The following is a 12,338-nucleotide window of genomic DNA, read 5'->3' as shown; positions in this document are numbered from 1 at the left end:
ATTTCACTTTGATGCGGATTGTGGCTAGATGTGCATTCACCGGGGTGAATGATAGTACTCGGCGACGGAGTCTCTCTCCCACCACGAATTCCACACTAAACTTGCGCTCTTTTATATGGCCACTGTAATAAATGCCACAAGTACCTACTCGTCTCAGTCCTTGTCCCGTCCATCGCACTTCTTGGATGAGTGATGCGGTGATGTCAGTCTTTATTTTCACGAGAACATCAACCAGTAAAGCAGCGGCACCTTCCCAATTAAGGGACCGGACATTCCAGGTGCATGCCCTCAAATCATAGTCCTTAATCCGTTGGGCATCGGTCCTCATCAAAAGGGGGATCTCTCATCCGAGGCTGGTTGTTCCTTTTCATTGGGGGTGTTTTTTTACGTGGCGGGTCCCATACTCTGCGCACAACCCTATGTAGGGAATATTTCGCCTTCTCACTTTAGCTCGCCTTCAAACGGATGTTCTTAGGCTACCCAGATGATACCTGGTCGGCCGGAAGTCGTGAGCTGCTTGAGTCATATGTTAAAGAGTCGTTTCTGGCCACTCCAAATGAATCCAAATACATGACTCCATCCTAATACATACTACTGTGATGAAATTGAGAGGTGTATTTTGTCCATTTCATCTCTTTCAAAGTAATCCTTCCCTCTGCAATACATTTATGCCAACGAATTTGCAGTCATCATAGTCATGATGGCCAGCAGAGCCTTCTTCGGTTTAGCTTTTATTATATATCCTCAATTCAGTCAGAACAGTGTCCTCGGAGTGGTCATGTGAGTTTGCTCATTAGCCAGAAGTTAAAAGTGGCCATACGATATCTATATGTGTGCGATTGGGGTTTAGTCGTGTGTGGGCTTGTGCGAATACCGATGCATGTTCGCGAAAATGTATGATTTTTTACGATCGGTGTGCACACATGTTTGTCTTGTGTGGCGCTGTGTCCACACAAATCATTTCTCTCGTTTCGCCGAACAGTGAAGATCGGGGACGAAGGTTAAGGGGGGAGCCTGCTTTAGAGGCTTCATAAAATCGATTTTTTTGACGATTTTTTTGGGAGGAAAAGAAATAATTGGTTCAAGCAAAATTTTTAGGCTTTATAGTTATATATTTGAACATCTTTCACAAATTTTTTGGATTCGTAATCTTTAAAATTCTGCCCTTGGGAAGCAGTTGCCCGTTGCATCTCGCATGAGCATTTTTCGGACGGCTGGCAGGACCCAGGTCGCAATTTCTATCGAAAAAAAAAAAAATCAAAAAGACTCATATTTTGTGGTAATTTATCTTCTAGTTAAACTAAAAAAATTCCAAAAAAAAATTTAAAATTTTAGAATTTTTTTTACCAAAAAATTGTATCTTATGTTGTTTAAAAATATGTTCAAAATTTACATTTCTTAGTTTTTTTAGTTTAAATAGAAGATAATTTTATGACAAAGATAATAACCATAACAATTCCATACTACGTTTATTTTTTTGCTAAACTTCCCGCCAATTAAGACTAATCGTAAAAATGAAGAACGAGAAATCGCGCTTCAAAGCTTTCGCTTTCTGGCCATGCGCTCATATATCTGCTAGACGGTAGGTCACTATTTCCCTTCTAGCTTCGATAATATTTCGAATTCCAATCTATAACTTTGGGGACATATTCTTAGATAATTTTTAAATAGATTTAAGCAAAAAAAAAARAGAATCGCAGGCTCCTCTTAATACAGATTTCGTATCAGAATTTAATGATCTAACAAAAAGATTAATTGGCATTTTGGCAAACGAAAAGTGATAAATATAAAAATAAAATCAGAAAAATAAAAGTTGGAATAACTTATTATCGAAATACAAAGAAATAGATAAAAATGCTACATTAGAAATAAATTCGAAGAAATGTTCCGCTCGCCTTGCGCACATGTTTACTGTGTGAAGAACGAACGTAAAATGGATTTGTTTGTCGTGTATGGCGAAACGATTTCATACAGATCAAACGCACATGTGTGTCGTGTATGGCCCCTTTAGGGTAAATCAGGCGAATGCGGTGGTTGCGGTACGATATTAGTTGAAAATGTGACGAAATGGTCTCGAATAACCAATACAGTATGAGATGATGAATAGTAAAAATCGAAGAATCCACTTTTAGAGCCTCACAAAACGACGCGTATCACAAATACTAATAAATATTTTGACGTGAAATTTAGCATAGATGTAACTACCAGTATTACCAACGTACAGAAAAAAAATTACCGATTCGAAAAACACACGAAGTACAAATTAAAAATTCACCTTTCAATTTGATCAAAGTAGTATAGTAGTAGTGCTTATATGCATATGAATTTTCCAATTAGATTTTTGATATTCTTTAATATTAATTTTGTCTTACTTTCTTTGTCTAGCTTAATTTCTACAATGAACTTCTTTACTTTAAACTTCGTGTTACACTCCTTGTTTGTCTCCTATTTCGTGTTCTTGTAATATCACGTATGCTTTGTTTAACTACTTTAGCTCAAATTCTTCTTATTAGAGTTCCCGTCTTCTCTGTCTTTAACATATTTTTTTCTTTTTCGTTTGACTTTCTATCTTACTTTTCTTTCTTCAATTTTTTCTCGTCCTCGAATAGCTAAATTCTCCTTCTCCTTCTTCAGCATCTATTCCTCTTCTTTCAGCATAATTTCAAATTACAACGGCTATGCTGTCGATGCTGTTATGGTTGACAAAAACTTCTCTGCAAGTATGTTTCAACTAAAAATAACTGCGACCTCTGCTCCTACCGGTATGTTCACTTTCAATGCTTGATGCAGCTGCTCATTCATGTGTAGATTTTTTTGGTGTTCGAAGTAGAAATTGTGCTTTTGAATACTTCTTTATTCACTGCGCATATCACTGTGAAAATATATGCGTTTTATTTAATTCCATTGAACGATTGCTTAAAATAAATATTTTGAATTCGAATTTTTTAAATTTATTAAATATTGTGAAAATGTCTTTTAAAATAAAGAACGAAGTGAAATGTGGAAACTTTTCGAAGCTATAAGTGAAACTCATGCAAAATTTGTAAAAAGATATATCATATATGTACGTCGAATATGAATTTAAAAAAGGATATGCAAAATCGGCATCCAACAATAAACAAACGGAACATCCAGATGCACAGCACGAAGTAACGGAAACAAATGTACAATACGGTAAAACATAACATTTTTTCTTCGGATTTCAGTTAAGAGATCCAAGTGCAAAGGCGAAAACGGAATAGATGATGCGTTGCCAATGCTCTTCATTAAGGACTTACAAACTTTCAGCATTGTCGAGAACAGCGGATTTATCCAATTCATTAAAATGCTAAATCCTGCATATGAACTACCCAGTCGGCATGTAGTATTAACGATAATTCCGGCATTATATGAAGCATATGTCGAAAAAGTGAAACTAAAAATGGCGAACTGTGTTAAATTCTGCATTACAACCGATTGTTGGACATCTCGCAATACAGTGAGTTACATAGCAAAGACACTACATTTTGTTTGTCAAAATTTTGAATTTAACAATATTTTATTGGATTGCTGTCCAATGAGTGAGACACATGCTGTCAAAAACTTAGCCGAGCAAATACAAAATGTCACAACTAAGTGGTTGGTATTAGATAACATAATATTAGCAGTGTCTGATAACGCGAATAATATAAAGAGTGCCTTAAAAATGAGCTCAAACTACGCTACTTCTATTGTTTTGCGCATACCTTAAATTAATTGTTAAAGCAAGTATAAGTGGCCATAACGTTAATACTGTTTTACAAAAAGTAAAACAAATTGTCGCTCATTTTAGAAAAAGTACATCTACAAATGAAAATTTTATGAGTTTTCAACGCAATGCTGKTACCGAACTTTTGAAACTAATTCAAAGMGTTAAAACTCACTGGAATTCTACATTTTATATGATTGAACGTTTTATAAAAGTGGAATCTGCTATTAAAAGTACTGTCGCTCTCATAGATAAGGAATTACCCCGAATTAATCCTGATAAATAGTTGTTGCTAAGGATTTACTTACTGTATTAAAACCTTTTGAGTATACTACAAAAGAAATAAGCGGCCAAAAATTTTGCACCGGCTCAATGGTTATTCCTATTGTAAATGGTCTCAAAAGCGTGTTTACTAGGTGGACAAAAGCCAATACTTATATAGATCTTGTAAAAGCAGTGGCTTTTGAATTACTAAATGGTATAAATGAAATATTAGGGAATACCGAAAGGAGCAACACTATAGGCATGGCATTATTCTTGGATACTCGTCTAAAAAATTTCGCTTTTACTGACCCCACAATTGCCGACATACATATTTAAAAATCGTGTCATTGCAGATGTAGGTAGAATAATTCAAAAAGCCCAAGCAAATGAATCCCAAGAACCGCAAGTAAACAAGCCGCGAGGTACTTATAATGCAAGAGCCATTATCGAGGTTCAGCGTTATTTTTAAGAGGTAGTAATTGCTCGAAATGCGGCCCCTTTCAAATGGTGGCATACATCCTATAGCTCGGAAAAAATTAGGATGTTTAGCGTCATCGGTTCCCTGCGAACGGCTTTTTTCTCAAGCTGAACTTATTTTAAGTGAAAGGAGAATGCGCTTGAACGATGAAAAGACAAAAATGTTGATTTTTTTAAATGCGAATCAGTAATATAGTTAATAGTTTTTTTAAGTTGTGATTTCAAAATTTCCATTTATTGTGTATGTGAGCTAAGTTTTATTTTGTCTTACTTAATTACTTCGACTTAATCTTATAATTTGAATTATATTAATGTTATTTTCAAAGTAAAACTGTTAATTTTTGAAAATCAATTAATTTTTAACCATTTTAAATCTGAACATGTGCAATTTGAAATAAAAGCTATTTTTTTAATTTGAGCACTTATTTTTATGACTATTATTAATACTAAAAAATAAAAAAAGTCACGTTTATTGAATTTTGTTGAATATACAAATTATTCAGTTTAGTTTATGGAAAATTTAAGGTATTGTATTAAAATTAATTCCTTTTATTTCAGATTCAAAAAATCGCTACTTCGCTCATCACTAGTTGCCGCCACTGAACACTTTTTCGATTAAGAAAAACGTGTTATTACAACACAAATGTTTCTTCATAGTATATATTGCGAAAGTGGCTGCAATTTTGAAAATTACAGTATAATTTCTCCGGTTGGCATAAATCCAATCCTGAACGAGCCCCCAAATGTAGATTTATTTTAACTTTTAAACGTTAGTTTCAATAAAATTTAGTAATGTTTAAAAACGATACTAAAACAGAACATTTTCAGTTTGACGGCCAGAAAACGGCTGTCTGCTCGTCGACATTCGCCCTACCGTCCGTTCGTCATAATCTTCGTCCTAATGTTATTATATTCGTAAGTAAGGCATGATTAGGTAAGATGGCAGGTCAAAGACCGCACGTGGACTGATTGCAGTTCTTTGTGAAGCCAATGAAAATAAGAACTCCTGTGTTCGGACTTACAGATTGGCCAAATGCTGACCTCCCGAAAGCGGGATAGTCAAGACGGAAGTACTGAGTTGTTTCAACTGCATCTTATTCCAAACAGCTTCTGCAGACGGCGTCTGGTAAGATTACGAATCTTACAGCTTGTACGCCAATAGGGTAATAACCCGTTAAAAGCCTTACAACCAGGGAGAGGCTAGCCTTACTGAATACAAAGAGATCGCTAGATCTCTTACGATCAATCTTGGCCCTTGGCTTTTGCGACTGTTTAAGTACCAATAATAGTCCAGCGTTGGCGAAGCATCCGCGAGGCCCGGCTATCCAGTAGTAGAAAACAAGAGCGGGAGCACTGACCCGTTCCTATTCTACCGATAATGATTCTAGGACACCTTTCCTTGCCAGCTCATCAGCTTTACAATTACCTGACAACATCTGTCGAATCAACATTACGACTTTCGAGAGAAAAACTCAGCTAAATATTTTAGTCTTTTCCGCGTTGGCCACGGCGAATATCGTATTCGATGGAATGATGAGCTGTATGAGATATACGACCACATTGACATAGTTCCGCGAATTAARTGACAGCTACGCTGGCTAGGTCATGTCGTACGTATGGACGAAAACACTCCACTCGGCTATATTGTTAAAGGAGAAGAAAAATAACGTCAATCGTTAAAAGGTCCGTTCACTTCTTGTTGTCCCACGTTATATATAATTACTTGCATGACCGTACTATCAATTTTCTATACATTGTGTTAACAAACAGTACCCGTAAATTTAAAATAAAAATATTAAGCATTGTTGTAAAATAAATAAATATTGCAGTACATATGTGAATGTTAAGGTTCGAATCTCTATATACATATGCACATTAATATTTGGCATACATCATCGAAAAGTGGGCTTGAATATCTCATATACATATATGTATACAGTGAAATTACCTATTACGAACAGTACTCATAGCCGGACATCTCTTACAACTGGACAAATTTTATGAACACAACGCTTTCCCTAGGTATTATTTTCATACAAAAGCAATTCCTCTCACCGGACACGGACACTATTGTGGTAATATTGTGATCAAATTATCTCTATTAAAGGACAAGATTTCATAAAATTTGTTAAGAAAGTTGTGTATAAATTATACTTCTCGATTATTAATTGTAGAAAATTTGAGAATTTTTTTTTGCGTTGTAATGGAATAATTGTCATTTATGCACTCCTCGCTGACATTAGCTCGCATTTATTAGTTCAATAGAAATATAGTGATGTGTGTTTCTGACCCTTGAATACATTTTCCAGTATCCTTAATTCAGGTATATATGATTTAGGGACTTTCGACTTTAAATCAGATTTTGAACTCGATACATTGATTTCCCACTTTCTTCCAGTAAAGTTAAGCCATGTACGAGTGTATTGGTCCATACATTTGGTATTTTAGTATATATTAAATTAGGCTTATTTAGTTGGGTTAATATCGCATATTTTTCATTTGAGTAATTAGATTGATTCTAATATAAATACACTAGTGGCCACGCAAAGCTTACCATTAAAAAATATCAAGTGTTGTGCATATTTGACAACACTTTATAGCGGTATAGACATTTTTTTATTTAGAAATAAGTTAATGACATGTTATTTATCAAAATTTATCAAAAATAAATTAAATTAAAAACGAAACACATTCTGCTATAGACCAAATAATTTGAGAGCCAGTACATTTTACAAAATAGCTCGAAATGGAAGAAACTGACATGCGATGAAAAAATTATATATTATATTTTTTAATTCCTTTTCATTTTTACTATAAGTGAAAGTAACGTTTTATTTTATTTTTTTTTAACTGAAATACGAAGTTTAGATGCGGTTTTGCTTTAAAAACAATAAAATTAGTAGCTTTGTGTTAGCMCAGAAAACATAGTTTGTGTCTTACTTATTAAACCTAATAAATTAAAAACTGTAATTAGATAACATAATTTACTTTATATCTGATTACTAAGACGAGATAAGATGACTGTTTGTCCGTCAGTCAGTTCGTCTGTCCATGCAAACTGTAACTTAGTATATCGGTATCTCCTTTGCAAAAAAGTAGGGACAATTTCGTAGATGGACGTTATCGGCGGCGTTAGTTCTGCTTTCTCCAGACTGGAAAAGGGAGAAAACCAAATGGGCCTGGCAGTGAACGAGGTCAAGATGAAATATCTCCTGTCATCCAACAAACAGTGTTCACACTCGCGACTTAGCTCTCACGTCACTGTTTTCAGTCATAATTTTGAAGCCGTAGATAATTTCATCTATCGTGGAACCAGCGTAAACACCACCAACAATGTCAGCCTGGAAACCCAACGCAGTATAACTCTTGCAATTGAGAAGCAAAGTTCTCTCTCGACGAACAAAAACCAAATTATATAAGTCACTCATAATTCCCGTCCTGCTATATGGTACAGAGGCTTGGACAATGACAACTACTGATGAGTCGACGTTGCGAGTTTTCGAGAGAAAAGTTCTTCGAAAGATTTATGGTCCTTTTCGCGTTAGCCACGGCGAATATCGCATTCGATGGAATCATGAGCTGTACGAGATATACGAAGACATTGGCATAGTTCAGCAAATTAAAGCTACGCTGGCTAGGTTATGTTGTCCGGATGGACGAAAACACACCAGCTCTGAAAGTATTCGACGCAGTACTCGCCGGGGGAAGCTGAGGAAGAGGAAGACCTCTACTCCATTGGAAGGACCAAGTGGAGAAGGACCTGGCTTCACTTGGAATATCCAATTGGCGCCACGTAGCGAAAAGAAGAAACGACTGGCGCGCTGTTGTTAACTCGGCTATAATCGCGTAAGCGGTGTCTACGCCAATTAAGGAGAAGAAGAACAACAATATTAATAATAATGAAATTAGTTGCATTGTAGTTTTGAGCAAAATTTATCTCAACGTAAATACTTTATCCGCTAATGAGTAAAATAATAGTAAGACTTTGTTTATAATTTTAAAATTTTTGATTTATTCTTCAAAATCCATGTCATCCCTCTCGAAGTAATCCCCCTTGGCCCCATTACACCTGTGTCAACGATTTTTCCAATCCTCGAAACAGTTATTAAAATCAATTTTCGAAATAGCCTTCAATGCGCGCATCGGCACCATAGCACTCAAATACTATTACTTGTCAGAGTGCACCACACCTCGATTGTCGAAGAAAACTTTCAACAAAAATTTAATTTTTTACTTGATTTGAGGTGTTTTATCGGCTTCGGCTCAGCCTTTAGAAGATATTCGGCCGATTGATCATCTGTTTACGGGTCGTAAGCATAAATCCAAGACTCATCGCCTATAATAATACATTTCATGACATCCTGACAGGCGGAATGCACTGTTTCACAGACGTTAAATGATAATTTTGATTTGACATTTGGAACAGATTTCACTAACAGTCCTACCAGCCTAAAAAAAATATTTGGACGAATAGGTTTTCGCACGAAATTTTAAAYTAAAAAATTTTACTTTTTTCCCACAGTATAAGTATATAAGTATGTTGGGTGTAGCTTGCTTTTTGTCATTTGAAGGGCATCAAAGCAGTTCCATAAGTCGTATGTATGAAGAATTGTTTCCATAATAGAGTCAATATATAAAATATATATATGGTATAACTTATTCATTTTGAGAACACCATGTCATAGGAAGCCTTGCATTATCGTAGGATATAGTTAATGAAATGCTAAAAATTTTACAAATTTTCAAAGAATGGGTTTAAAGTAAGGAATTATCTATACATATTCAAAAGAATTTGCTGAATAGTTAAAATAAAATGTACGCCAGTTCGAGATATTTTCGCAAATACAAAAGAAAATAAAAGTTTACCTGCTCATACAAGAAGAACGGCAGTTTCAGAGTTATATGATTATCTGTTTTCATTTGTATTTTATTATATTTTTTTTACTATGCCTATGCATATGTGTCGTATTATTTGGTTGAATTGGTATGAAAACATATATTTTCTTATGTTTGTGTGCAGATAAAAAATAAAATCTTTTACTCTTTGCAGTTTATTTTGAAATATCTTCAATATTTTTGTATATGTACTACTTGGTCCACACACTATTTAAGTTTGTATTTAAAATATAAAACGTTGAAATTTGGTCGGTTTATTATTTTTGAAAAAGAAAATCGATGATCAATTTGTAATATATTATTATTATGGAAACGCTTTGCACTTAAATCAACGATCATAACACATACACTAACAACATACAAGTATGAATTATGTCTGTAGCCGCTAAGCACACATGCATCCTAATTTATGAATACAAGAGTTGTATATACATATATACGTGTGTATACAGTATTTACAGCAACGTTTTCAATTCCGGTTTCAAGAGATTTATGCATGTATATGCATATTTATGTACACATTGCTTTTTATTTTTATATACACATATAAAAATGTACAAACATTTCATATAATTAAGTTATGAGCCAAAAATAAAACAAGCATAACATTTTTGTTAGTATATTATGTTGGTACGATGTATCAAATATACCAACTTTCGTATATTGTGTATGTATCCATGCATTTGTAGCAATTTATAAATGCATGTGTATCCAAATATATTCCTTGTATGATTTAGAAGTATCAAATCTTATATGATATCAATACAAATGTACAGATACATAGATGCAGATGCGTACATACATATGTACAAAGAATTAGCACCATAATTTTGAAGAAATGTTTTTTCGATAAAAGTGCGGATTCGATTTTAATTAAATGATTATTGTATACTCATTTTTGTTCTGACAAAAAGATAAACACTGCAGACTCACAAAAAAACTAAATGTTAGCACATTGACACCAACAACATATTCCGAGTTATTCAATCCAGTTAGAGGGTCGACGTAGTACTAGCAACTAATCGACCAGAAAGACTTTTGATAACTTTAAGGCCGTTGATATTATACACATACATATACATATATGCCTCTCGACAGCTTGCTCTCCACATAGTATTTTCTTTGATCTGAAGCTCAACAGATCAACGAACCTGCAATGAGAGACAAAAACCAAAGTTGGTTATGTGTCAAGAATATATGAACATATGTACATATGTATGTACATACTATGTGCGTAAATAGAGATTTATAAATTATTTAGGACTTTTCGATTTTCGGACCGGTTTTGTGCCGCTCACAATTCTCATATTATTACTCTCATAATGTTGATACCACAGCTTAGACCACTGAAATATACGAAAAATCATGAAAACACACGATTATTGGCCACCCGGTATTGATCGAGTCTCGAAACTACGTATTGACAAATGATAAATAATAGCATTTCGTCTATTTCAAACATTGCTACTATTGATGCATATTGTAACTCTCTTGAATAAAATATGAAACATGTAAAATATATGATGTACTATATGTATGTACATACACTAATAATTAATGAAAATGGAATGGAAAATTAATTTAATGAAAGTAAAATATCAAATCATCAATGTAAATATAAATTAATTTGGAACTTCTCTAAATAGCTTTTTGGTCTAACTTAAAAGATAGAATAGGTTATATCTTTTTTATTTTAAAAGTTAAAAGAAATCAAAAATTAAGTAATGATTCAATTTTTTCTTATCTCATAAAATTAAAGTAGCAAAAAATGTATAGCTGCTGCAAAAGTGCAATAATTATTGTATTCATACACATACATATATATATACAATTGTTGCTACTTTCGTTATAGACATTTTTAATATCACAATGCTAGATGATTTAACTCCCCTCTGCGAGGGAATTTTTAAAAAGTAATATTTTATCCGCAAAAGTGCGGAGGAATTGAGAACACGTGTGGTTCCATTGAATGACCGAATAAAAATACCCCTTTCATTTCAAATTATATTATTACAAATTTTTTTAATAATTATTTAAAGCTACTTTTCAATAATGAAACAAAGAAAGTGTCAATTCCAATTTTTTGTTATTTATTATAGCATACTTCGGGAGAACGTTAGGCGCTCTTTCGTTTACATTTAATATTGTCACGGCTTTATGTGAGGGCCACCAGCAATGTTTTGGTAAGAATAGATTGTTCCATTCTGAACTCGAATCGCATATTTACTTCATATTAAAAAATTACATTTTCATATACTATAGTTTTAATATTTGTAAAATTTTCAAATGTAACAAGGTATACTCCATTTATGGCACATCCATCAATTGATATTTCCAGAGAATAATATTGGTCGTTCTTTACCTACATTTATTTCTTATTATTCTTGCAACTTGTTGGAAAAGATTATAATGGTTTTGTTCAATTAAAGCTTGTACGTATCACCTAAAACTAAGCCAGATAGATATAGTTGTAACTTGAGTACAAATTTAGATATCTTGATAAAACTTGGTATGTAAGTTCCTTAGTATGAGTTCGTAGATGGGCGTAATCGGACTCTGCCACACCTAAAAAAGACCATTAACCGAAAACTTATAAAGTGCTAGCTAGAGGCTAAATTAAGATAGAAAATTCTAATTGGGCAAAGGGGATCGCATTGGCAAGGGGCACTTTGAAGCAAATTCTTTTGAAAAAGAAGTTGTGGTCACTTTCTCTATCTCCAAACCTACTAAAGCTATAACAAAACAATTTGCTCAGCGCAAGAGACATTATAAAACCGGATGAAATCGGAAGGTAATTCCGCTCACTTAACATATAACGGTACTATTCAAAACTACTAAAATAGACAATAAATAAGTAACTAATCACCCCAGAGACATTACATTTTATGTACGCGATGATATTAGAGGGCCTTTTAGGAGACGGTGTGGAAATTGGAATATGGGCGTAGCGGCGCCCACTTTTAGTGAAATCATA

At 33.8% G+C, this 12,338-nt stretch overlaps 1 protein-coding gene across 1 annotated transcript in view; it reads right to left on the bottom strand.

Moving 5' to 3' along the window:
• LOC108973416 (cadherin-86C-like) overlaps nt 1–10,392 on the bottom strand; it is a gene marked incomplete at its 3' end in the record, with an annotated part of 20,004 nt that extends 9,612 nt beyond the window's left edge. The window contains 1 exon segment of the mRNA XM_018940672.1: nt 10,298–10,392.
• Nucleotides 10,393–12,338: the final 1,946 nt, after the last annotated feature.

Source organism: Bactrocera latifrons, unplaced genomic scaffold (assembly GCF_001853355.1).
Source record: "Bactrocera latifrons isolate USDA-ARS-PBARC rearing strain unplaced genomic scaffold, ASM185335v1 scaffold_476, whole genome shotgun sequence".
NCBI lineage: Eukaryota > Metazoa > Arthropoda > Insecta > Diptera > Tephritidae > Bactrocera > Bactrocera latifrons.
This window is presented reverse-complemented; position numbering and strand designations above follow the sequence as displayed.